The sequence below is a fragment of the Eleutherodactylus coqui genome, chromosome 3, assembly GCF_035609145.1.
Source record: "Eleutherodactylus coqui strain aEleCoq1 chromosome 3, aEleCoq1.hap1, whole genome shotgun sequence".
NCBI classification, from domain to species: Eukaryota; Metazoa; Chordata; class Amphibia; order Anura; family Eleutherodactylidae; genus Eleutherodactylus; species Eleutherodactylus coqui.
In genome coordinates, this window is record NC_089839.1 from 54,768,104 (window position 1) to 54,790,358 (window position 22,255).

Consider the following 22,255-nt stretch of genomic DNA (forward strand, 5'->3'; position numbering starts at 1 on the left):
GGCATGTTGCTATGAGCGTACTTGGTTCTAGTTTCTCTCTTCGTGTGTTGTAGTTTTGGCACCCATGAAAGTGCGAAATCAGCAGCAAGTCTGGCAGTTTGGGAAAATTCTAAAAATAAAGCAAGACAAAGCAGGTCCGTGAGAAGTGTGTTAAAATGACAGTCCCAGACACATTCTTGGTTTTCTGCAACCTATTTTGAATATGATTTTGATTTCTCTTTTCCTTTGTCGATGTTTGGAGTTTTCACCGTGGAAAAGATCAAAACACCACAAATTTGACGGTCTTAGAATATCGTAAAAAGTTGTGCTTGCAGCCGAAATAGCTCAGTTGGGAGAGCGTTAGACTGAAGATCTAAAGGTCCCTGGTTCGATCCCGGGTTTCGGCATGTTGCTATGAGCGTACTTGGTTCTCGTTTCTCTCTTCGTGTGTTGTAGTTTTGGCACCCATGAAAGTGCGAAATCAGCAGCAAGTCTGGCAGTTTGGGAAAATTCTAAAAATAAAGCAAGACAAAGCAGGTCCGTGAGAAGTGTGTTAAAATGACAGTCCCAGACACATTCTTGGTTTTCTGCAACCTATTTTGAATATGATTTTGATTTCTCTTTTCCTTTGTCGATGTCAAAACACCACAAATTTGACGGTCTTAGAATATCGTAAAAAGTTGTGCTTGCAGCCGAAATAGCTCAGTTGGGAGAGCGTTAGACTGAAGATCTAAAAGTCCCTGGTTCGATCCCGGGTTTTGGCAGGTTGCTATGTGCGTACTTAATTCTCTTTTCTCTCTTCGTTTGTTGTAGTTTTTGCACCCGTGAAAGTGCGAAATCAGCAGCAAGTGTGGCAGTTTGGGAAAATTCTAAAAATAAAGCAAGACAAAGCAGGTCTGTGAGAAGTGTGTTAAAATGACAGTCCCAGACACATTCTTGGTTTTCTGCAACCTATTTTGAATATGATTTTGATTTCTCTTTTCCTTTGTCGATGTTTGGAGTTTTCACCGTGGAAAAGATCAAAACACCACAAATTTGACGGTCTTAGAATATCGTAAAAAGTTGTGCTTGCAGCTGAAATAGCTCAGTTGGGAGAGCGTTAGACTGAAGATCTAAAGGTCCCTGGTTCGATCCCAGGTTTCGGTAGGTTGCTATGAGCGTACTTGATTCTCGTTTCTCTCTTCGTTTGTTGCAGTTTTGGCACCCGTGAATGTGCGAAATCAGCAACAAGTGTGGCAGTTTGGGAAAATTCTAAAAATAAAGCAAGACAAAGCAGGTCCGTGAGAAGTGTGTTAAAATGACAGTCCCAGACACATTCTTGGTTTTCTGCAACCTATTTTGAATATGATTTTGATTTCTCTTTTCCTTTGTCGATGTTTGGAGTTTTCACCGTGGAAAAGATCAAAACACCACAAATTTGACGGTCTTAGAATATCGTAAAAAGTTGTGCTTGCAGCCGAAATAGCTCAGTTGGGAGAGCGTTAGACTGAAGATCTAAAGGTCCCTGGTTTGATCCCGTGTTTCGGCATGTTGCTATGAGCGTACTTGGTTCTCGTTTCTCTCTTCGTGTGTTGTAGTTTTGGCACCCATGAAAGTGCGAAATCAGCAGAAAGTCTGGCAGTTTGGGAATATTCTAAAAATATAGCAAGACAAAGCAGGTCCGTCAGAAGAGTGTTAAAATGATGGTCCCAGACACATTCTTGGTTTTCTGCAACCTATTTTGAATATGATTTTGATTTCTCTTTTCCTTTGTCGATATTTGGAGTTTTCACCGTGGAAAAGATCAAAACACCACAAATTTGACGGTCTTAGAATATCGTAAAAAGTTGTGCTTGCAGCCGAAATAGCTCAGTTGGGAGAGCGTTAGGCTGAAGATCTGAAGGTCCCTGGTTCGATCCCGGGTTTCGGCATGTTGCTATGAGCGTACTTGGTACTCGTTTGTCTCTTCGTGTGTTATAGTTTTGGCACCCATGAAAGTGCGAAATCAGCAGAAAGTCTGGCAGTTTGGGAAAATTCTAAAAATAAAGCAAGACAAAGCAGGTCTGTGAGAAGTGTGTTAAAATGACAGTCCCAGACACAATCTTGGTTTTCTGCAACCTATGTTGAATATGATTTTGATTTCTCTTTTCCTTTGTCGATGTTTGGCGTTTTCTCCCTGGAAAACATCAAAACACCACAATTTTGACGGTCTTAGAATATCGTAAAACATTGTGTATGCAGCCGAAATAGCTCAGTTGGGAGAGCGTTAGACTGAAGATCTAAAGGTCCCTGGTTCGATCCCGGGTTTCGGCATGTTGCTATGAGTGTACTTGGTACTCGTTTCTCTCTTCGTGTGTTGTAGTTTTGGCACCTATGAAAGTGCGAAATCAGCAGCAAGTGTGGCAGTTTGGGAAAATTCTAAAAATAAAGCAAGACAAAGCAGGTCCGTGAGAAGTGTGTTAAAGTGACAGTCCCAGACACATTCTTGGTTTTCTGCAACCTATTTTGAATATGATTTTGATTTCTCTTTTCCTTTGTCGATGTTTGGAGTTTTCACCGTGGAAAAGATCAAAACACCACAAATTTGACGGTCTTAGAATATCGTAAAAAGCTGCGCTTGCAGCCGAAATAGCTCAGTTGGGAGAGCGTTAGATTGAAGATCTAAAAGTCCCGGGTTTCGGCATGTTGCTATGAGCGTACTTGGTTCTCGTTTCTCTCTTCGTGTGTTGTAGTTTTGGCACCCATGAATGTGCGAAATCAGCAGCAAGGATGACAGTTTGGGAAAATTCTAAAAATAAAGCAAGACAAAGCAGGTCTGTGAGAAGTGTGTTAAAATGACAGTCCCAGACACAATCTTGGTTTTCTGCAACCTATGTTGAATATGATTTTGATTTCTCTTTTCCTTTGTCGATGTTTGGAGTTTTCACCGTGGAAAAGATCAAAACACCACAAATTTGACGGTCTTAGAATATCGTAAAAAGTTGTGCTAGCAGCCGAAATAGCTCAGTTGGGAGAGCGTTAGACTGAAGATCTAAAGGTCCCTGGTTCGATCCCGTGTTTCGGCATGTTGCTATGAGCGTACTTGGTTCTCGTTTCTCTCTTCGTGTGTTGTAGTTTTGGCACCCATGAAAGTGCGAAATCAGCAGAAAGTCCGGCAGTTTGGGAATATTCTAAAAATATAGCAAGACAAAGCAGGTCCGTCAGAAGAGTGTTAAAATGATGGTCCCAGACACAATCTAGGATTTCTGCAGCCTATGTTGAATATGATTCTGAGTTCTCTTTTCCTTTGCCGATGTTTGGAGTTTTTTCCCTGGAAAACATCAAAACACCACAAATTTGACAGTCCCAGACACATTCTTGGTTTTCTGCAACCTATTTTGAATATGATTTTGATTTCTCTTTTCCTTTGTCGATGTTTGGAGTTTTCACCGTGGAAAAGATCAAAACACCACAAATTTGACGGTCTTAGAATATCGTAAAAAGTTTTGCTTGCAGCCGAAATAGCTCAGTTGGGAGAGCGTTAGACTGAAGATCTAAAGGTCCCTGGTTTGATCCCGTGTTTCGGCATGTTGCTATGAGCGTACTTGGTTCTCGTTTCTCTCTTCGTGTGTTGTAGTTTTGGCACCCATGAAAGTGCGAAATCAGCAGAAAGTCTGGCAGTTTGGGAATATTCTAAAAATATAGCAAGACAAAGCAGGTCCGTCAGAAGAGTGTTAAAATGATGGTCCCAGACACATTCTTGGTTTTCTGCAACCTATTTTGAATATGATTTTGATTTCTCTTTTCCTTTGTCGATATTTGGAGTTTTCACCGTGGAAAAGATCAAAACACCACAAATTTGACGGTCTTAGAATATCGTAAAAAGTTGTGCTTGCAGCCGAAATAGCTCAGTTGGGAGAGCGTTAGGCTGAAGATCTGAAGGTCCCTGGTTCGATCCCGGGTTTCGGCATGTTGCTATGAGCGTACTTGGTACTCGTTTGTCTCTTCGTGTGTTATAGTTTTGGCACCCATGAAAGTGCGAAATCAGCAGAAAGTCTGGCAGTTTGGGAAAATTCTAAAAATAAAGCAAGACAAAGCAGGTCTGTGAGAAGTGTGTTAAAATGACAGTCCCAGACACAATCTTGGTTTTCTGCAACCTATGTTGAATATGATTTTGATTTCTCTTTTCCTTTGTCGATGTTTGGCGTTTTCTCCCTGGAAAACATCAAAACACCACAATTTTGACGGTCTTAGAATATCGTAAAACATTGTGTATGCAGCCGAAATAGCTCAGTTGGGAGAGCGTTAGACTGAAGATCTAAAGGTCCCTGGTTCGATCCCGGGTTTCGGCATGTTGCTATGAGTGTACTTGGTACTCGTTTCTCTCTTCGTGTGTTGTAGTTTTGGCACCTATGAAAGTGCGAAATCAGCAGCAAGTGTGGCAGTTTGGGAAAATTCTAAAAATAAAGCAAGACAAAGCAGGTCCGTGAGAAGTGTGTTAAAGTGACAGTCCCAGACACATTCTTGGTTTTCTGCAACCTATTTTGAATATGATTTTGATTTCTCTTTTCCTTTGTCGATGTTTGGAGTTTTCACCGTGGAAAAGATCAAAACACCACAAATTTGACGGTCTTAGAATATCGTAAAAAGCTGCGCTTGCAGCCGAAATAGCTCAGTTGGGAGAGCGTTAGACTGAAGATCTAAAGGTCCCTGGTTCGATCCCGGGATTCGGCATGTTGCTATGAGCGTATTTGGTTCTCGTTTCTCTCTTCGTGTGTTGTAGTTTTGGCACCCATGGAAGTGCGAAATCAGCAGAAAGTCAGGCAGTTTGGGAAAATTCTAAAAATAAAGCAAGAAAAAGCAGGTCTGTGAGAAGTGTGTTAAAATGACAGTCCCAGACACATTCTTGGTTTTCTGCAACCTATGTTGAATATGATTTTGATTTCTCTTTTCCTTTGTCGATGTTTGGAGTTTTCACCGTGGAAAAGATCAAAACACCACAAATTTGACGGTCTTAGAATATCGTAAAAAGTTGTGCTTGCAGCCAAAATAGCTCAGTTGGGAGAGCGTTAGACTGAAGATCTAAAGGTCCCTGGTTCGATCCCGGGTTTCGGCATGTTGCTATGAGTGTACTTGGTACTCGTTTCTCTCTTCGTGTGTTGTAGTTTTGGCACCCATGAAAGTGCGAAATCAGCAGAAAGTCTGGCAGTTTGGGAAAATTCTAAAAATAAAGCAAGACAAAGCAGGTCTGTGAGAAGTGTGTTAAAATGACAGTCCCAGACACAATCTTGGTTTTCTGCAACCTATGTTGAATATGATTTTGATTTCTCTTTTCCTTTGTCGATGTTTGGAGTTTTCTCCCAGGAAAACATCAAAACACCACAAATTTGACGGTCTTAGAATATCGTAAAACATTGCATATGCAGCCGAAATAGCTCAGTTGGGAGAGCGTTAGACTGAAGATCTAAAGGTCCCTGGTTCGATCCCGGGTTTTGGCAGGTTGCTATGTGCGTACTTGATTCTCTTTTCTCTCTTCGTTTGTTGTAGTTTTGGCACCCGTGAAAGTGCGAAATCAGCAGCAAGTCTGGCAGTTTGGGAAAATTCTAAAAATAAAGCAAGACAAAGCAGGTCTGTGAGAAGTGTGTTAAAATGACAGTCCCAGACACATTCTTGGTTTTCTGCAACCTATTTTGAATATGATTTTGATTTCTCTTTTCCTTTGTCGATGTTTGGAGTTTTCACCGTGGAAAAGATCAAAACACCACAAATTTAACGGTCTTAGAATATCGTAAAAAGTTGTGCTTGCAGCCGAAATAGCTCAGTTGGGAGAGCGTTAGACTGAAGATTTAAAGGTCCCTGGTTCGATCCCGGGTTTCGGCATGTTGCTATGAGCGTATTTGGTTCTCGTTTCTCTCTTCGTGTGTTGTAGTTTTGGCACCCATGAAAGTGCGAAATCAGCAGAAAGTCTGGCAGTTTGGGAAAATTCTAAAAATAAAGCAAGACAAAGCAGGTCTGTGAGAAGTGTGTTAAAATGACAGTCCCAGACACAATCTTGGTTTTCTGCAACCTATGTTGAATATGATTTTGATTTCTCTTTTCCTTTGTCGATGTTTGGAGTTTTCTCCCTGGAAAACATCAAAACACCACAAATTTGACGGTCTTAGAATATCGTAAAACGTTGCATATGCAGCCGAAATAGCTCAGTTGGGAGAGCGTTAGACTGAAGATCTAAAGGTCCCTGGTTCGATCCCGGGTTTTGGCAGGTTGCTATGTGCGTACTTGATTCTCTTTTCTCTCTTCGTTTGTTGTAGTTTTGGCACCCGTGAAAGTGCGAAATCAGCAGCAAGTCTGGCAGTTTGGGAAAATTCTAAAAATAAAGCAAGACAAAGCAGGTCCGTGAGAAGTGTGTTAAAATGACAGTCCCAGACACATTCTTGGTTTTCTGCAACCTATTTTGAATATGATTTTGATTTCTCTTTTCCTTTGTCGATGTTTGGAGTTTTCACCGTGGAAAAGATCAAAACACCACAAATTTGACGGTCTTAGAATATCGTAAAAAGTTGTGCTTGCAGCCGAAATAGCTCAGTTGGGAGAGCGTTAGACTGAAGATCTAAAGGTCCCTGGTTCAATCCCGGGTTTCGGCATGTTGCTATGAGTGTACTTGGTACTTGTTTCTCTCTTCGTGTGTTGTAGTTTTGGCACCCATGAAAGTGCGAAATCAGCAGCAAGTCTGGCAGTTTGGGAAAATTCTAAAAATAAAGCAAGACAAAGCAGGTCCGTGAGAAGTGTGTTAAAATGACAGTCCCAGACACATTCTTGGTTTTCTGCAACCTATTTTGAATATGATTTTGATTTCTCTTTTCCTTTGTCGATGTCAAAACACCACAAATTTGACGGTCTTAGAATATCGTAAAAAGTTGTGCTTGCAGCCGAAATAGCTCAGTTGGGAGAGCGTTAGACTGAAGATCTAAAAGTCCCTGGTTCGATCCCGGGTTTTGGCAGGTTGCTATGTGCGTACTTAATTCTCTTTTCTCTCTTCGTTTGTTGTAGTTTTTGCACCCGTGAAAGTGCGAAATCAGCAGCAAGTGTGGCAGTTTGGGAAAATTCTAAAAATAAAGCAAGACAAAGCAGGTCTGTGAGAAGTGTGTTAAAATGACAGTCCCAGACACATTCTTGGTTTTCTGCAACCTATTTTGAATATGATTTTGATTTCTCTTTTCCTTTGTCGATGTTTGGAGTTTTCACCGTGGAAAAGATCAAAACACCACAAATTTGACGGTCTTAGAATATCGTAAAAAGTTGTGCTTGCAGCTGAAATAGCTCAGTTGGGAGAGCGTTAGACTGAAGATCTAAAGGTCCCTGGTTCGATCCCAGGTTTCGGTAGGTTGCTATGAGCGTACTTGATTCTCGTTTCTCTCTTCGTTTGTTGCAGTTTTGGCACCCGTGAATGTGCGAAATCAGCAACAAGTGTGGCAGTTTGGGAAAATTCTAAAAATAAAGCAAGACAAAGCAGGTCCGTGAGAAGTGTGTTAAAATGACAGTCCCAGACACATTCTTGGTTTTCTGCAACCTATTTTGAATATGATTTTGATTTCTCTTTTCCTTTGTCGATGTTTGGAGTTTTCACCGTGGAAAAGATCAAAACACCACAAATTTGACGGTCTTAGAATATCGTAAAAAGTTGTGCTTGCAGCCGAAATAGCTCAGTTGGGAGAGCGTTAGACTGAAGATCTAAAGGTCCCTGGTTTGATCCCGTGTTTCGGCATGTTGCTATGAGCGTACTTGGTTCTCGTTTCTCTCTTCGTGTGTTGTAGTTTTGGCACCCATGAAAGTGCGAAATCAGCAGAAAGTCTGGCAGTTTGGGAATATTCTAAAAATATAGCAAGACAAAGCAGGTCCGTCAGAAGAGTGTTAAAATGATGGTCCCAGACACATTCTTGGTTTTCTGCAACCTATTTTGAATATGATTTTGATTTCTCTTTTCCTTTGTCGATATTTGGAGTTTTCACCGTGGAAAAGATCAAAACACCACAAATTTGACGGTCTTAGAATATCGTAAAAAGTTGTGCTTGCAGCCGAAATAGCTCAGTTGGGAGAGCGTTAGGCTGAAGATCTGAAGGTCCCTGGTTCGATCCCGGGTTTCGGCATGTTGCTATGAGCGTACTTGGTACTCGTTTGTCTCTTCGTGTGTTATAGTTTTGGCACCCATGAAAGTGCGAAATCAGCAGAAAGTCTGGCAGTTTGGGAAAATTCTAAAAATAAAGCAAGACAAAGCAGGTCTGTGAGAAGTGTGTTAAAATGACAGTCCCAGACACAATCTTGGTTTTCTGCAACCTATGTTGAATATGATTTTGATTTCTCTTTTCCTTTGTCGATGTTTGGCGTTTTCTCCCTGGAAAACATCAAAACACCACAATTTTGACGGTCTTAGAATATCGTAAAACATTGTGTATGCAGCCGAAATAGCTCAGTTGGGAGAGCGTTAGACTGAAGATCTAAAGGTCCCTGGTTCGATCCCGGGTTTCGGCATGTTGCTATGAGTGTACTTGGTACTCGTTTCTCTCTTCGTGTGTTGTAGTTTTGGCACCTATGAAAGTGCGAAATCAGCAGCAAGTGTGGCAGTTTGGGAAAATTCTAAAAATAAAGCAAGACAAAGCAGGTCCGTGAGAAGTGTGTTAAAGTGACAGTCCCAGACACATTCTTGGTTTTCTGCAACCTATTTTGAATATGATTTTGATTTCTCTTTTCCTTTGTCGATGTTTGGAGTTTTCACCGTGGAAAAGATCAAAACACCACAAATTTGACGGTCTTAGAATATCGTAAAAAGCTGCGCTTGCAGCCGAAATAGCTCAGTTGGGAGAGCGTTAGATTGAAGATCTAAAAGTCCCGGGTTTCGGCATGTTGCTATGAGCGTACTTGGTTCTCGTTTCTCTCTTCGTGTGTTGTAGTTTTGGCACCCATGAATGTGCGAAATCAGCAGCAAGGATGACAGTTTGGGAAAATTCTAAAAATAAAGCAAGACAAAGCAGGTCTGTGAGAAGTGTGTTAAAATGACAGTCCCAGACACAATCTTGGTTTTCTGCAACCTATGTTGAATATGATTTTGATTTCTCTTTTCCTTTGTCGATGTTTGGAGTTTTCACCGTGGAAAAGATCAAAACACCACAAATTTGACGGTCTTAGAATATCGTAAAAAGTTGTGCTAGCAGCCGAAATAGCTCAGTTGGGAGAGCGTTAGACTGAAGATCTAAAGGTCCCTGGTTCGATCCCGTGTTTCGGCATGTTGCTATGAGCGTACTTGGTTCTCGTTTCTCTCTTCGTGTGTTGTAGTTTTGGCACCCATGAAAGTGCGAAATCAGCAGAAAGTCCGGCAGTTTGGGAATATTCTAAAAATATAGCAAGACAAAGCAGGTCCGTCAGAAGAGTGTTAAAATGATGGTCCCAGACACAATCTAGGATTTCTGCAGCCTATGTTGAATATGATTCTGAGTTCTCTTTTCCTTTGCCGATGTTTGGAGTTTTTTCCCTGGAAAACATCAAAACACCACAAATTTGACAGTCCCAGACACATTCTTGGTTTTCTGCAACCTATTTTGAATATGATTTTGATTTCTCTTTTCCTTTGTCGATGTTTGGAGTTTTCACCGTGGAAAAGATCAAAACACCACAAATTTGACGGTCTTAGAATATCGTAAAAAGTTTTGCTTGCAGCCGAAATAGCTCAGTTGGGAGAGCGTTAGACTGAAGATCTAAAGGTCCCTGGTTTGATCCCGTGTTTCGGCATGTTGCTATGAGCGTACTTGGTTCTCGTTTCTCTCTTCGTGTGTTGTAGTTTTGGCACCCATGAAAGTGCGAAATCAGCAGAAAGTCTGGCAGTTTGGGAATATTCTAAAAATATAGCAAGACAAAGCAGGTCCGTCAGAAGAGTGTTAAAATGATGGTCCCAGACACATTCTTGGTTTTCTGCAACCTATTTTGAATATGATTTTGATTTCTCTTTTCCTTTGTCGATATTTGGAGTTTTCACCGTGGAAAAGATCAAAACACCACAAATTTGACGGTCTTAGAATATCGTAAAAAGTTGTGCTTGCAGCCGAAATAGCTCAGTTGGGAGAGCGTTAGGCTGAAGATCTGAAGGTCCCTGGTTCGATCCCGGGTTTCGGCATGTTGCTATGAGCGTACTTGGTACTCGTTTGTCTCTTCGTGTGTTATAGTTTTGGCACCCATGAAAGTGCGAAATCAGCAGAAAGTCTGGCAGTTTGGGAAAATTCTAAAAATAAAGCAAGACAAAGCAGGTCTGTGAGAAGTGTGTTAAAATGACAGTCCCAGACACAATCTTGGTTTTCTGCAACCTATGTTGAATATGATTTTGATTTCTCTTTTCCTTTGTCGATGTTTGGCGTTTTCTCCCTGGAAAACATCAAAACACCACAATTTTGACGGTCTTAGAATATCGTAAAACATTGTGTATGCAGCCGAAATAGCTCAGTTGGGAGAGCGTTAGACTGAAGATCTAAAGGTCCCTGGTTCGATCCCGGGTTTCGGCATGTTGCTATGAGTGTACTTGGTACTCGTTTCTCTCTTCGTGTGTTGTAGTTTTGGCACCTATGAAAGTGCGAAATCAGCAGCAAGTGTGGCAGTTTGGGAAAATTCTAAAAATAAAGCAAGACAAAGCAGGTCCGTGAGAAGTGTGTTAAAGTGACAGTCCCAGACACATTCTTGGTTTTCTGCAACCTATTTTGAATATGATTTTGATTTCTCTTTTCCTTTGTCGATGTTTGGAGTTTTCACCGTGGAAAAGATCAAAACACCACAAATTTGACGGTCTTAGAATATCGTAAAAAGCTGCGCTTGCAGCCGAAATAGCTCAGTTGGGAGAGCGTTAGATTGAAGATCTAAAAGTCCCGGGTTTCGGCATGTTGCTATGAGCGTACTTGGTTCTCGTTTCTCTCTTCGTGTGTTGTAGTTTTGGCACCCATGAATGTGCGAAATCAGCAGCAAGGATGACAGTTTGGGAAAATTCTAAAAATAAAGCAAGACAAAGCAGGTCTGTGAGAAGTGTGTTAAAATGACAGTCCCAGACACAATCTTGGTTTTCTGCAACCTATGTTGAATATGATTTTGATTTCTCTTTTCCTTTGTCGATGTTTGGAGTTTTCACCGTGGAAAAGATCAAAACACCACAAATTTGACGGTCTTAGAATATCGTAAAAAGTTGTGCTAGCAGCCGAAATAGCTCAGTTGGGAGAGCGTTAGACTGAAGATCTAAAGGTCCCTGGTTCGATCCCGTGTTTCGGCATGTTGCTATGAGCGTACTTGGTTCTCGTTTCTCTCTTCGTGTGTTGTAGTTTTGGCACCCATGAAAGTGCGAAATCAGCAGAAAGTCCGGCAGTTTGGGAATATTCTAAAAATATAGCAAGACAAAGCAGGTCCGTCAGAAGAGTGTTAAAATGATGGTCCCAGACACAATCTAGGATTTCTGCAGCCTATGTTGAATATGATTCTGAGTTCTCTTTTCCTTTGCCGATGTTTGGAGTTTTTTCCCTGGAAAACATCAAAACACCACAAATTTGACAGTCCCAGACACATTCTTGGTTTTCTGCAACCTATTTTGAATATGATTTTGATTTCTCTTTTCCTTTGTCGATGTTTGGAGTTTTCACCGTGGAAAAGATCAAAACACCACAAATTTGACGGTCTTAGAATATCGTAAAAAGTTTTGCTTGCAGCCGAAATAGCTCAGTTGGGAGAGCGTTAGACTGAAGATCTAAAGGTCCCTGGTTTGATCCCGTGTTTCGGCATGTTGCTATGAGCGTACTTGGTTGTCGTTTCTCTCTTCGTGTGTTGTAGTTTTGGCACCCATGAAAGTGCGAAATCAGCAGAAAGTCTGGCAGTTTGGGAATATTCTAAAAATATAGCAAGACAAAGCAGGTCCGTCAGAAGAGTGTTAAAATGATGGTCCCAGACACATTCTTGGTTTTCTGCAACCTATTTTGAATATGATTTTGATTTCTCTTTTCCTTTGTCGATATTTGGAGTTTTCACCGTGGAAAAGATCAAAACACCACAAATTTGACGGTCTTAGAATATCGTAAAAAGTTGTGCTTGCAGCCGAAATAGCTCAGTTGGGAGAGCGTTAGGCTGAAGATCTGAAGGTCCCTGGTTCGATCCCGGGTTTCGGCATGTTGCTATGAGCGTACTTGGTACTCGTTTGTCTCTTCGTGTGTTATAGTTTTGGCACCCATGAAAGTGCGAAATCAGCAGAAAGTCTGGCAGTTTGGGAAAATTCTAAAAATAAAGCAAGACAAAGCAGGTCTGTGAGAAGTGTGTTAAAATGACAGTCCCAGACACAATCTTGGTTTTCTGCAACCTATGTTGAATATGATTTTGATTTCTCTTTTCCTTTGTCGATGTTTGGCGTTTTCTCCCTGGAAAACATCAAAACACCACAATTTTGACGGTCTTAGAATATCGTAAAACATTGTGTATGCAGCCGAAATAGCTCAGTTGGGAGAGCGTTAGACTGAAGATCTAAAGGTCCCTGGTTCGATCCCGGGTTTCGGCATGTTGCTATGAGTGTACTTGGTACTCGTTTCTCTCTTCGTGTGTTGTAGTTTTGGCACCTATGAAAGTGCGAAATCAGCAGCAAGTGTGGCAGTTTGGGAAAATTCTAAAAATAAAGCAAGACAAAGCAGGTCCGTGAGAAGTGTGTTAAAGTGACAGTCCCAGACACATTCTTGGTTTTCTGCAACCTATTTTGAATATGATTTTGATTTCTCTTTTCCTTTGTCGATGTTTGGAGTTTTCACCGTGGAAAAGATCAAAACACCACAAATTTGACGGTCTTAGAATATCGTAAAAAGCTGCGCTTGCAGCCGAAATAGCTCAGTTGGGAGAGCGTTAGATTGAAGATCTAAAAGTCCCGGGTTTCGGCATGTTGCTATGAGCGTACTTGGTTCTCGTTTCTCTCTTCGTGTGTTGTAGTTTTGGCACCCATGAATGTGCGAAATCAGCAGCAAGGATGACAGTTTGGGAAAATTCTAAAAATAAAGCAAGACAAAGCAGGTCTGTGAGAAGTGTGTTAAAATGACAGTCCCAGACACAATCTTGGTTTTCTGCAACCTATGTTGAATATGATTTTGATTTCTCTTTTCCTTTGTCGATGTTTGGAGTTTTCACCGTGGAAAAGATCAAAACACCACAAATTTGACGGTCTTAGAATATCGTAAAAAGTTGTGCTAGCAGCCGAAATAGCTCAGTTGGGAGAGCGTTAGACTGAAGATCTAAAGGTCCCTGGTTCGATCCCGTGTTTCGGCATGTTGCTATGAGCGTACTTGGTTCTCGTTTCTCTCTTCGTGTGTTGTAGTTTTGGCACCCATGAAAGTGCGAAATCAGCAGAAAGTCCGGCAGTTTGGGAATATTCTAAAAATATAGCAAGACAAAGCAGGTCCGTCAGAAGAGTGTTAAAATGATGGTCCCAGACACAATCTAGGATTTCTGCAGCCTATGTTGAATATGATTCTGAGTTCTCTTTTCCTTTGCCGATGTTTGGAGTTTTTTCCCTGGAAAACATCAAAACACCACAAATTTGACAGTCCCAGACACATTCTTGGTTTTCTGCAACCTATTTTGAATATGATTTTGATTTCTCTTTTCCTTTGTCGATGTTTGGAGTTTTCACCGTGGAAAAGATCAAAACACCACAAATTTGACGGTCTTAGAATATCGTAAAAAGTTTTGCTTGCAGCTGAAATAGCTCAGTTGGGAGAGCGTTAGACTGAAGATCTAAAGGTCCCTGGTTCGATCCCAGGTTTCGGTAGGTTGCTATGAGCGTACTTGATTCTCGTTTCTCTCTTCGTTTGTTGCAGTTTTGGCACCCGTGAATGTGCGAAATCAGCAACAAGTGTGGCAGTTTGGGAAAATTCTAAAAATAAAGCAAGACAAAGCAGGTCCGTGAGAAGTGTGTTAAAATGACAGTCCCAGACACATTCTTGGTTTTCTGCAACCTATTTTGAATATGATTTAGATTTCTCTTTTCCTTTGTCGATGTTTGGAGTTTTCACCGTGGAAAAGATCAAAACACCACAAATTTGACGGTCTTAGAAAATCGTAAAAAGTTGTGCTTGCAGTCGAAATAGCTCAGTTGGGAGAGCGTTAGACTGAAGATCTGAAGGTCCCTGGTTCGATCCCGGGTTTCGGCATGTTGCTATGAGTGTACTTGGTACTCGTTTGTCTCTTCGTGTGTTGTAGTTTTGGCACCCATGAAAGTGCGAAATCAGCAGAAAGTCTGGCAGTTTGGGAAAATTCTAAAAATAAAGCAAGACAAAGCAGGTCTGTGAGAAGTGTGTTAAAATGACAGTCCCAGACACAATCTTGGTTTTCTGCAACCTATGTTGAATATGATTTTGATTTCTCTTTTCCTTTGTCGATGTTTGGCGTTTTCTCCCTGGAAAACATCAAAACACCACAAATTTGACGGTCTTAGAATATCGTAAATTATTGTGTATGCCGCCGAAATAGCTCAGTTGGGAGAGTGTTAGACTGAAGTTCTAAAGGTCCCTGGTTCGATCCCGGGTTTTGGCAGGTTGCTATGTGCGTACTTAATTCTCTTTTCTCTCTTCGTTTGTTGTAGTTTTTGCACCCGTGAAAGTGCGAAATCAGCAGCAAGTGTGGCAGTTTGGGAAAATTCTAAAAATAAAGCAAGACAAAGCAGGTCTGTGAGAAGTGTGTTAAAATGACAGTCCCAGACACATTCTTGGTTTTCTGCAACCTATGTTGAATATGATTTTGATTTCTCTTTTCCTTTGTCGATGTTTGGAGTTTTCACCGTGGAAAAGATCAAAACACCACAAATTTGACGGTCTTAGAATATCGTAAAAAGTTGTGCTTGCAGCCGAAATAGCTCAGTTGGGAGAGCGTTAGACTGAAGATCTAAAGGTCCCTGGTTCGATCCCAGGTTTCGGTAGGTTGCTATGAGCGTACTTGATTCTCGTTTCTCTCTTCGTGTGTTGTAGTTTTGGCACCCATGAATATGCGAAATCAGCAGCAAGGATGACAGTTTGGGAAAATTCTAAAAATAAAGCAAGACAAAGCAGGTCTGTGAGAAGTGTGTTAAAATGACAGTCCCAGACACAATCTTGGTTTTCTGCAACCTATGTTGAATATGATTTTGATTTCTCTTTTCCTTTGTCGATGTTTGGAGTTTTCACCGTGGAAAAGATCAAAACACCACAAATTTGACGGTCTTAGAATATCGTAAAAAGTTGTGCTTGCAGCCGAAATAGCTCAGTTGGGAGAGCGTTAGACTGAAGGTCTAAAGGTCCCTGGTTCGATCCCGTGTTTCGGCATGTTGCTAGGAGCGTACTTGGTTCTCGTTTCTCTCTTCGTGTGTTGTAGTTTTGGCACCCATGAAAGTGCGAAATCAGCAGAAAGTCTGGCAGTTTGGGAATATTCTAAAAATATAGCAAGACAAAGCAGGTCCGTCAGAAGAGTGTTAAAATGATGGTCCCAGACACATTCTTGGTTTTCTGCAACCTATTTTGAATATGATTTTGATTTCTCTTTTCCTTTGTCGATGTTTGGAGTTTTCACCGTGGAAAAGATCAAAACACCACAAATTTGACGGTCTTAGAATATCGTAAAAAGTTGTGCTTGCAGCCGAAATAGCTCAGTTGGGAGAGTGTTAGACTGAAGATCTGAAGGTCCCTGGTTCGATCCCGGGTTTCGGCATGTTGCTATGAGTGTACTTGGTACTCGTTTGTCTCTTCGTGTGTTATAGTTTTGGCACCCATGAAAGTGCGAAATCAGCAGAAAGTCTGGCAGTTTGGGAAAATTCTAAAAATAAAGCAAGACAAAGCAGGTCTGTGAGAAGTGTGTTAAAATGACAGTCCCAGACACAATCTTGGTTTTCTGCAACCTATGTTGAATATGATTTTGATTTCTCTTTTCCTTTGTCGATGTTTGGCGTTTTCTCCCTGGAAAACATCAAAACACCACAATTTTGACGGTCTTAGAATATCGTAAAACATAGTGTATGCAGCCGAAATAGCTCAGTTGGGAGAGCGTTAGACTGAAGTTCTAAAGGTCCCTGGTTCGATCCCGGGTTTCGGCATGTTGCTATGAGCGTAGTTGGTTCTCGTTTCTCTCTTCGTGTGTTGTAGTTTTGGCACCCATGAAAGTGCGAAATCAGCAGAAAGTCTGGCAGTTTGGGAAAATTCTAAAAATATAGCAAGACAAAGCAGGTCCGTCAGAAGAGTGTTAAAATGACGGTCACAGACACAATCTAGGATTTCTGCAGCCTATGTTGAATATGATTCTGAGTTCTCTTTTCCTTTGCCGATGTTTGGAGTTTTTTCCCTGGAAAACATCAAAACACCATAAATTTGACGGTCTTATAATATCATAAAAAGTTGTGTATGCAGCAGAAATAGCTCAGTTGGGAGAGCGTTAGACTGAAGATCTAAAGGTCCCTGGTTCGATCCCGGGTTTCGCCATGTTGCTATGAGTGTACTTGGTACTCGTTTCTCTCTTCGTGTGTTGTAGTTTTGGCACCCATGAAAGTGCGAAATCAGCAGAAAGTCTGGCAGTTTGGGAAAATTCTAAAAATAAAGCAAGACAAAGCAGGTCTGTGAGAAGTGTGTTAAAATGACAGTCCCAGACACAATCTTGGTTTTCTGCAACCTATGTTGAATATGATTTTGATTTCTCTTTTCCTTTGTCGATGTTTGGCGTTTTCTCCCTGGAAAACATCAAAACACCACAAATTTGACGGTCTTAGAATATCGTAAAACATTGTGTATGCAGCCGAAATAGCTCAGTTGGGAGAGCGTTAGACTGAAGTTCTAAAGGTCCCTGGTTCGATCCCGGATTTTGGCAGGTTGCTATGTGCGTACTTGATTCTCTTTTCTCTCTTCGTTTGTTGTAGTTTTGGCACCCGTGAAAGTGCGAAATCAGCAGCAAGTCTGGCAGTTTGGGAAAATTCTAAAAATAAAGCAAGACAAAGCAGGTCCGTGAGAAGTGTGTTAAAATGACAGTCCCAGACACATTCTTGGTTTTCTGCAACCTATTTTGAATATGATTTTGATTTCTCTTTTCCTTTGTCGATGTTTGGAGTTTTCACCGTGGAAAAGATCAAAACACCACAAATTTAACGGTCTTAGAATATCGTAAAAAGTTGTGCTTGCAGCCGAAATAGCTCAGTTGGGAGAGCGTGAGACTGAAGATCTAAAGGTCCCTGGTTCGATCCCGGGTTTCGGCATGTTGCTATGAGTGTACTTGGTACTCGTTTCTCTCTTCGTGTGTTGTAGTTTTGGTACCCATGAAAGTGCGAAATCAGCAGCAAGTCTGGCAGTTTGGGAAAATTCTAAAAATAAAGCAAGACAAAGCAGGTCCGTGAGAAGTGTGTTAAAATGACAGTCCCAGACACATTCTTGGTTTTCTGCAACCTATTTTGAATATGATTTTGATTTCTTTTTTCCTTTGTCGATGTTTGGAGTTTTCACCGTGGAAAAGATCAAAACACCACAAATTTGACGGTCTTAGAATATCGTAAAAAGTTGTGCTTGCAGCCGAAATAGCTCAGTTGGGAGAGCGTTAGACTGAAGATCTAAAGGTCCCTGGTTCGGTCCCAGGTTTCGGCAGGTTGCTATGAGCGTATTTGATTCTCGTTTCTCTCTTCGTTTGTTGCAGTTTTGGCACCCGTGAATGTGCGAAATCAGCAACAAGTGTGGCAGTTTGGGAAAATTCTAAAAATAAAGCAAGACAAAGCAGGTCCGTGAGAAGTGTGTTAAAATGACAGTCCCAGACACATTCTTGGTTTTCTGCAACCTATTTTGAATATGATTTTGATTTCTCTTTTCCTTTGTCGATGTTTGGAGTTTTCACCGTGGAAAAGATCAAAACACCACAAATTTAACGGTCTTAGAATATCGTAAAAAGTTGCACTTGCAGCCGAAATAGCTCAGTTGGGAGAGCGTTAGACTGAAGATCTAAAGGTCCCTGGTTCGATTCCGGGTTTCGGCATGTTGCTATGAGCATACTTGGTTCTAGTTTCTCTCTTCGTGTGTTGTAGTTTTGGCACCCATGAAAGTGCGAAATCAGCAGCAAGTGTGGCAGTTTGGAAAAATTCTAAAAATAAAGCAAGACAAAGCAGGTCCGTGAGAAGTGTGTTAAAATGACAGTCCCAGACACAATCTTGGTTTTCTGCAACCTATGTTGAATATGATTTTGATTTCTCTTTTCCTTTGTCGATGTTTGGAGTTTTCACCGTGAAAAAGATCAAAACACCACAAATTTGACGGTCTTAGAATATCGTAAAAAGTTGTGCTTGCAGCCGAAATAGCTCAGTTGGGAGAGCGTTAGACTGAAGATCTAAAGGTCCCTGGTTCGATCCCGGGTTTCGGCATGTTGCTATGAGCGTACTTGGTTCTCGTTTCTCTCTTCGTGTGTTGTAGTTTTGGCACCCATGAAAGTGCGAAATCAGCAGAAAGTCCGGCAGTTTGGGAATATTCTAAAAATATAGCAAGACAAAGCAGGTCCGTCAGAAGAGTGTTAAAATGATGGTCCCAGACACAATCTAGGATTTCTGCAGCCTATGTTGAATATGATTCTGAGTTCTCTTTTCCTTTGCCGATGTTTGGAGTTTTTTCCCTGGAAAACATCAAAACACCACAAATTTGACAGTCCCAGACACATTCTTGGTTTTCTGCAACCTATTTTGAATATGATTTTGATTTCTCTTTTCCTTTGTCGATGTTTGGAGTTTTCACCGTGGAAAAGATCAAAACACCACAAATTTGACGGTCTTAGAATATCGTAAAAAGTTTTGCTTGCAGCCGAAATAGCTCAGTTGGGAGAGCGTTAGACTGAAGATCTAAAGGTCCCTGGTTCGATCCCAGGTTTCGGTAGGTTGCTATGAGCGTACTTGATTCTCGTTTCTCTCTTCGTTTGTTGCAGTTTTGGCACCCGTGAATGTGCGAAATCAGCAACAAGTGTGGCAGTTTGGGAAAATTCTAAAAATAAAGCAAGACAAAGCAGGTCCGTGAGAAGTGTGTTAAAATGACAGTCCCAGACACATTCTTGGTTTTCTGCAACCTATTTTGAATATGATTTTGATTTCTCTTTTCCTTTGTCGATGTTTGGAGTTTTCACCGTGGAAAAGATCAAAACACCACAAATTTGACGGTCTTAGAATATCGTAAAAAGTTGTGCTTGCAGCCGAAATAGCTCAGTTGGGAGAGCGTTAGACTGAAGATCTAAAGGTCCCTGGTTCGGTCCCAGGTTTCGGCAGGTTGCTATGAGCGTATTTGATTCTCATTTCTCTCTTCGTTTGTTGCAGTTTTGGCACCCGTGAATGTGCGAAATCAGCAACAAGTGTGGCAGTTTGGGAAAATTCTAAAAATAAAGCAAGACAAAGCAGGTCCGTGAGAAGTGTGTTAAAATGACAGTCCCAGACACATTCTTGGTTTTCTGCAACCTATTTTGAATATGATTTTGATTTCTCTTTTCCTTTGTCGATGTCAAAACACCACAAATTTTACGGTCTTAGAATATCGTAAAAAGTTGCACTTGCAGCCGAAATAGCTCAGTTGGGAGAGCGTTAGACTGAAAATCTAAAGGTCCCTGGTTCGATTCCGGGTTTCGGCATGTTGCTATGAGCATACTTGGTTCTAGTTTCTCTCTTCGTGTGTTGTAGTTTTGGCACCCATGAAAGTGCGAAATCAGCAGAAAGTCCGGCAGTTTGGGAATATTCTAAAAATATAGCAAGACAAAGCAGGTCCGTCAGAAGAGTGTTAAAATGATGGTCCCAGACACAATCTAGGATTTCTGCAGCCTATGTTGAATATGATTCTGAGTTCTCTTTTCCTTTGCCGATGTTTGGAGTTTTTTCCCTGGAAAACATCAAAACACCACAAATTTGACAGTCCCAGACACATTCTTGGTTTTCTGCAACCTATTTTGAATATGATTTTGATTTCTCTTTTCCTTTGTCGATGTTTGGAGTTTTCACCGTGGAAAAGATCAAAACACCACAAATTTGACGGTCTTAGAATATCGTAAAAAGTTTTGCTTGCAGCCGAAATAGCTCAGTTGGGAGAGCGTTAGACTGAAGATCTAAAGGTCCCTGGTTCGATCCCAGGTTTCGGTAGGTTGCTATGAGCATACTTGGTTCTAGTTTCTCTCTTCGTGTGTTGTAGTTTTGGCACCCATGAAAGTGCGAAATCAGCAGCAAGTGTGGCAGTTTGGAAAAATTCTAAAAATAAAGCAAGACAAAGCAGGTCCGTGAGAAGTGTGTTAAAATGACAGTCCCAGACACAATCTTGGTTTTCTGCAACCTATGTTGAATATGATTTTGATTTCTCTTTTCCTTTGTCGATGTTTGGAGTTTTCACCGTGGAAAAGATCAAAACACCACAAATTTGACGGTCTTAGAATATCGTAAAAAGTTGTGCTTGCAGCCGAAATAGCTCAGTTGGGAGAGCGTTAGACTGAAGATCTAAAGGTCCCTGGTTCGATCCCGGGTTTCGGCATGTTGCTATGAGCGTACTTGGTTCTCGTTTCTCTCTTCGTGTGTTGTAGTTTTGGCACCCATGAAAGTGCGAAATCAGCAGAAAGTCCGGCAGTTTGGGAATATTCTAAAAATATAGCAAGACAAAGCAGGTCCGTCAGAAGAGTGTTAAAATGATGGTCCCAGACACAATCTAGGATTTCTGCAGCCTATGTTGAATATGATTCTGAGTTCTCTTTTCCTTTGCCGATGTTTGGAGTTTTTTCCCTGGAAAACATCAAAACACCACAAATTTGACAGTCCCAGACACATTCTTGGTTTTCTGCAACCTATTTTGAATATGATTTTGATTTCTCTTTTCCTTTGTCGATGTTTGGAGTTTTCACCGTGGAAAAGATCAAAACACCACAAATTTGACGGTCTTAGAATATCGTAAAAAGTTTTGCTTGCAGCCGAAATAGCTCAGTTGGGAGAGCGTTAGACTGAAGATCTAAAGGTCCCTGGTTCGATCCCAGGTTTCGGTAGGTTGCTATGAGCGTACTTGATTCTCGTTTCTCTCTTCGTTTGTTGCAGTTTTGGCACCCGTGAATGTGCGAAATCAGCAACAAGTGTGGCAGTTTGGGAAAATTCTAAAAATAAAGCAAGACAAAGCAGGTCCGTGAGAAGTGTGTTAAAATGACAGTCCCAGACACATTCTTGGTTTTCTGCAACCTATTTTGAATATGATTTTGATTTCTCTTTTCCTTTGTCGATGTTTGGAGTTTTCACCGTGGAAAAGATCAAAACACCACAAATTTGACGGTCTTAGAATATCGTAAAAAGTTGTGCTTGCAGCCGAAATAGCTCAGTTGGGAGAGCGTTAGACTGAAGATCTAAAGGTCCCTGGTTCGGTCCCAGGTTTCGGCAGGTTGCTATGAGCGTATTTGATTCTCATTTCTCTCTTCGTTTGTTGCAGTTTTGGCACCCGTGAATGTGCGAAATCAGCAACAAGTGTGGCAGTTTGGGAAAATTCTAAAAATAAAGCAAGACAAAGCAGGTCCGTGAGAAGTGTGTTAAAATGACAGTCCCAGACACATTCTTGGTTTTCTGCAACCTATTTTGAATATGATTTTGATTTCTCTTTTCCTTTGTCGATGTCAAAACACCACAAATTTTACGGTCTTAGAATATCGTAAAAAGTTGCACTTGCAGCCGAAATAGCTCAGTTGGGAGAGCGTTAGACTGAAGATCTAAAGGTCCCTGGTTCGATTCCGGGTTTCGGCATGTTGCTATGAGCATACTTGGTTCTAGTTTCTCTCTTCGTGTGTTGTAGTTTTGGCACCCATGAAAGTGCGAAATCAGCAGCAAGTGTGGCAGTTTGGAAAAATTCTAAAAATAAAGCAAGACAAAGCAGGTCCGTGAGAAGTGTGTTAAAATGACAGTCCCAGACACAATCTTGGTTTTCTGCAACCTATGTTGAATATGATTTTGATTTCTCTTTTCCTTTGTCGATGTTTGGAGTTTTCACCGTGGAAAAGATCAAAACACCACAAATTTGACGGTCTTAGAATATCGTAAAAAGTTGTGCTTGCAGCCGAAATAGCTCAGTTGGGAGAGCGTTAGACTGAAGATCTAAAGGTCCCTGTTTCGATCCCGGGTTTCGGCATGTTGCTATGAGCGTACTTGGTTCTCGTTTCTCTCTTCGTGTGTTGTAGTTTTGGCACCCATGAAAGTGCGAAATCAGCAGAAAGTCCGGCAGTTTGGGAATATTCTAAAAATATAGCAAGACAAAGCAGGTCCGTCAGAAGAGTGTTAAAATGATGGTCCCAGACA

At 41.2% G+C, this 22,255-nt stretch overlaps 12 non-coding genes across 12 annotated transcripts; all 12 read left to right on the forward strand.

Annotated features, from left to right (window-relative positions):
* The first annotated feature begins 313 nt into the window (after positions 1-313).
* TRNAF-GAA (transfer RNA phenylalanine (anticodon GAA)) lies at positions 314-386 on the forward strand. The gene has a single exon. It is a non-coding gene; the product is annotated as a tRNA-Phe (tRNA).
* A 1,812-nt stretch (positions 387-2,198) lies between these two features.
* On the forward strand, positions 2,199-2,271 carry TRNAF-GAA (transfer RNA phenylalanine (anticodon GAA)). Its single transcript has one exon. It is a non-coding gene; the product is annotated as a tRNA-Phe (tRNA).
* A 1,945-nt stretch (positions 2,272-4,216) lies between these two features.
* Positions 4,217-4,289, forward strand: TRNAF-GAA (transfer RNA phenylalanine (anticodon GAA)). The gene has a single exon. It is a non-coding gene; the product is annotated as a tRNA-Phe (tRNA).
* A 2,219-nt stretch (positions 4,290-6,508) lies between these two features.
* On the forward strand, positions 6,509-6,581 carry TRNAF-GAA (transfer RNA phenylalanine (anticodon GAA)). The gene has a single exon. It is a non-coding gene; the product is annotated as a tRNA-Phe (tRNA).
* Positions 6,582-8,393: 1,812 nt separating this feature from the next.
* TRNAF-GAA (transfer RNA phenylalanine (anticodon GAA)) lies at positions 8,394-8,466 on the forward strand. The gene has a single exon. It is a non-coding gene; the product is annotated as a tRNA-Phe (tRNA).
* A 1,945-nt stretch (positions 8,467-10,411) lies between these two features.
* On the forward strand, positions 10,412-10,484 carry TRNAF-GAA (transfer RNA phenylalanine (anticodon GAA)). Its single transcript has one exon. It is a non-coding gene; the product is annotated as a tRNA-Phe (tRNA).
* Positions 10,485-12,429: 1,945 nt separating this feature from the next.
* On the forward strand, positions 12,430-12,502 carry TRNAF-GAA (transfer RNA phenylalanine (anticodon GAA)). Its single transcript has one exon. It is a non-coding gene; the product is annotated as a tRNA-Phe (tRNA).
* Positions 12,503-17,885: 5,383 nt separating this feature from the next.
* TRNAF-GAA (transfer RNA phenylalanine (anticodon GAA)) lies at positions 17,886-17,958 on the forward strand. Its single transcript has one exon. It is a non-coding gene; the product is annotated as a tRNA-Phe (tRNA).
* A 309-nt stretch (positions 17,959-18,267) lies between these two features.
* On the forward strand, positions 18,268-18,340 carry TRNAF-GAA (transfer RNA phenylalanine (anticodon GAA)). The gene has a single exon. It is a non-coding gene; the product is annotated as a tRNA-Phe (tRNA).
* Positions 18,341-19,508: 1,168 nt separating this feature from the next.
* TRNAF-GAA (transfer RNA phenylalanine (anticodon GAA)) lies at positions 19,509-19,581 on the forward strand. Its single transcript has one exon. It is a non-coding gene; the product is annotated as a tRNA-Phe (tRNA).
* Positions 19,582-20,392: 811 nt separating this feature from the next.
* Positions 20,393-20,465, forward strand: TRNAF-GAA (transfer RNA phenylalanine (anticodon GAA)). Its single transcript has one exon. It is a non-coding gene; the product is annotated as a tRNA-Phe (tRNA).
* Positions 20,466-21,633: 1,168 nt separating this feature from the next.
* Positions 21,634-21,706, forward strand: TRNAF-GAA (transfer RNA phenylalanine (anticodon GAA)). The gene has a single exon. It is a non-coding gene; the product is annotated as a tRNA-Phe (tRNA).
* The last annotated feature ends 549 nt before the right edge of the window (positions 21,707-22,255 follow it).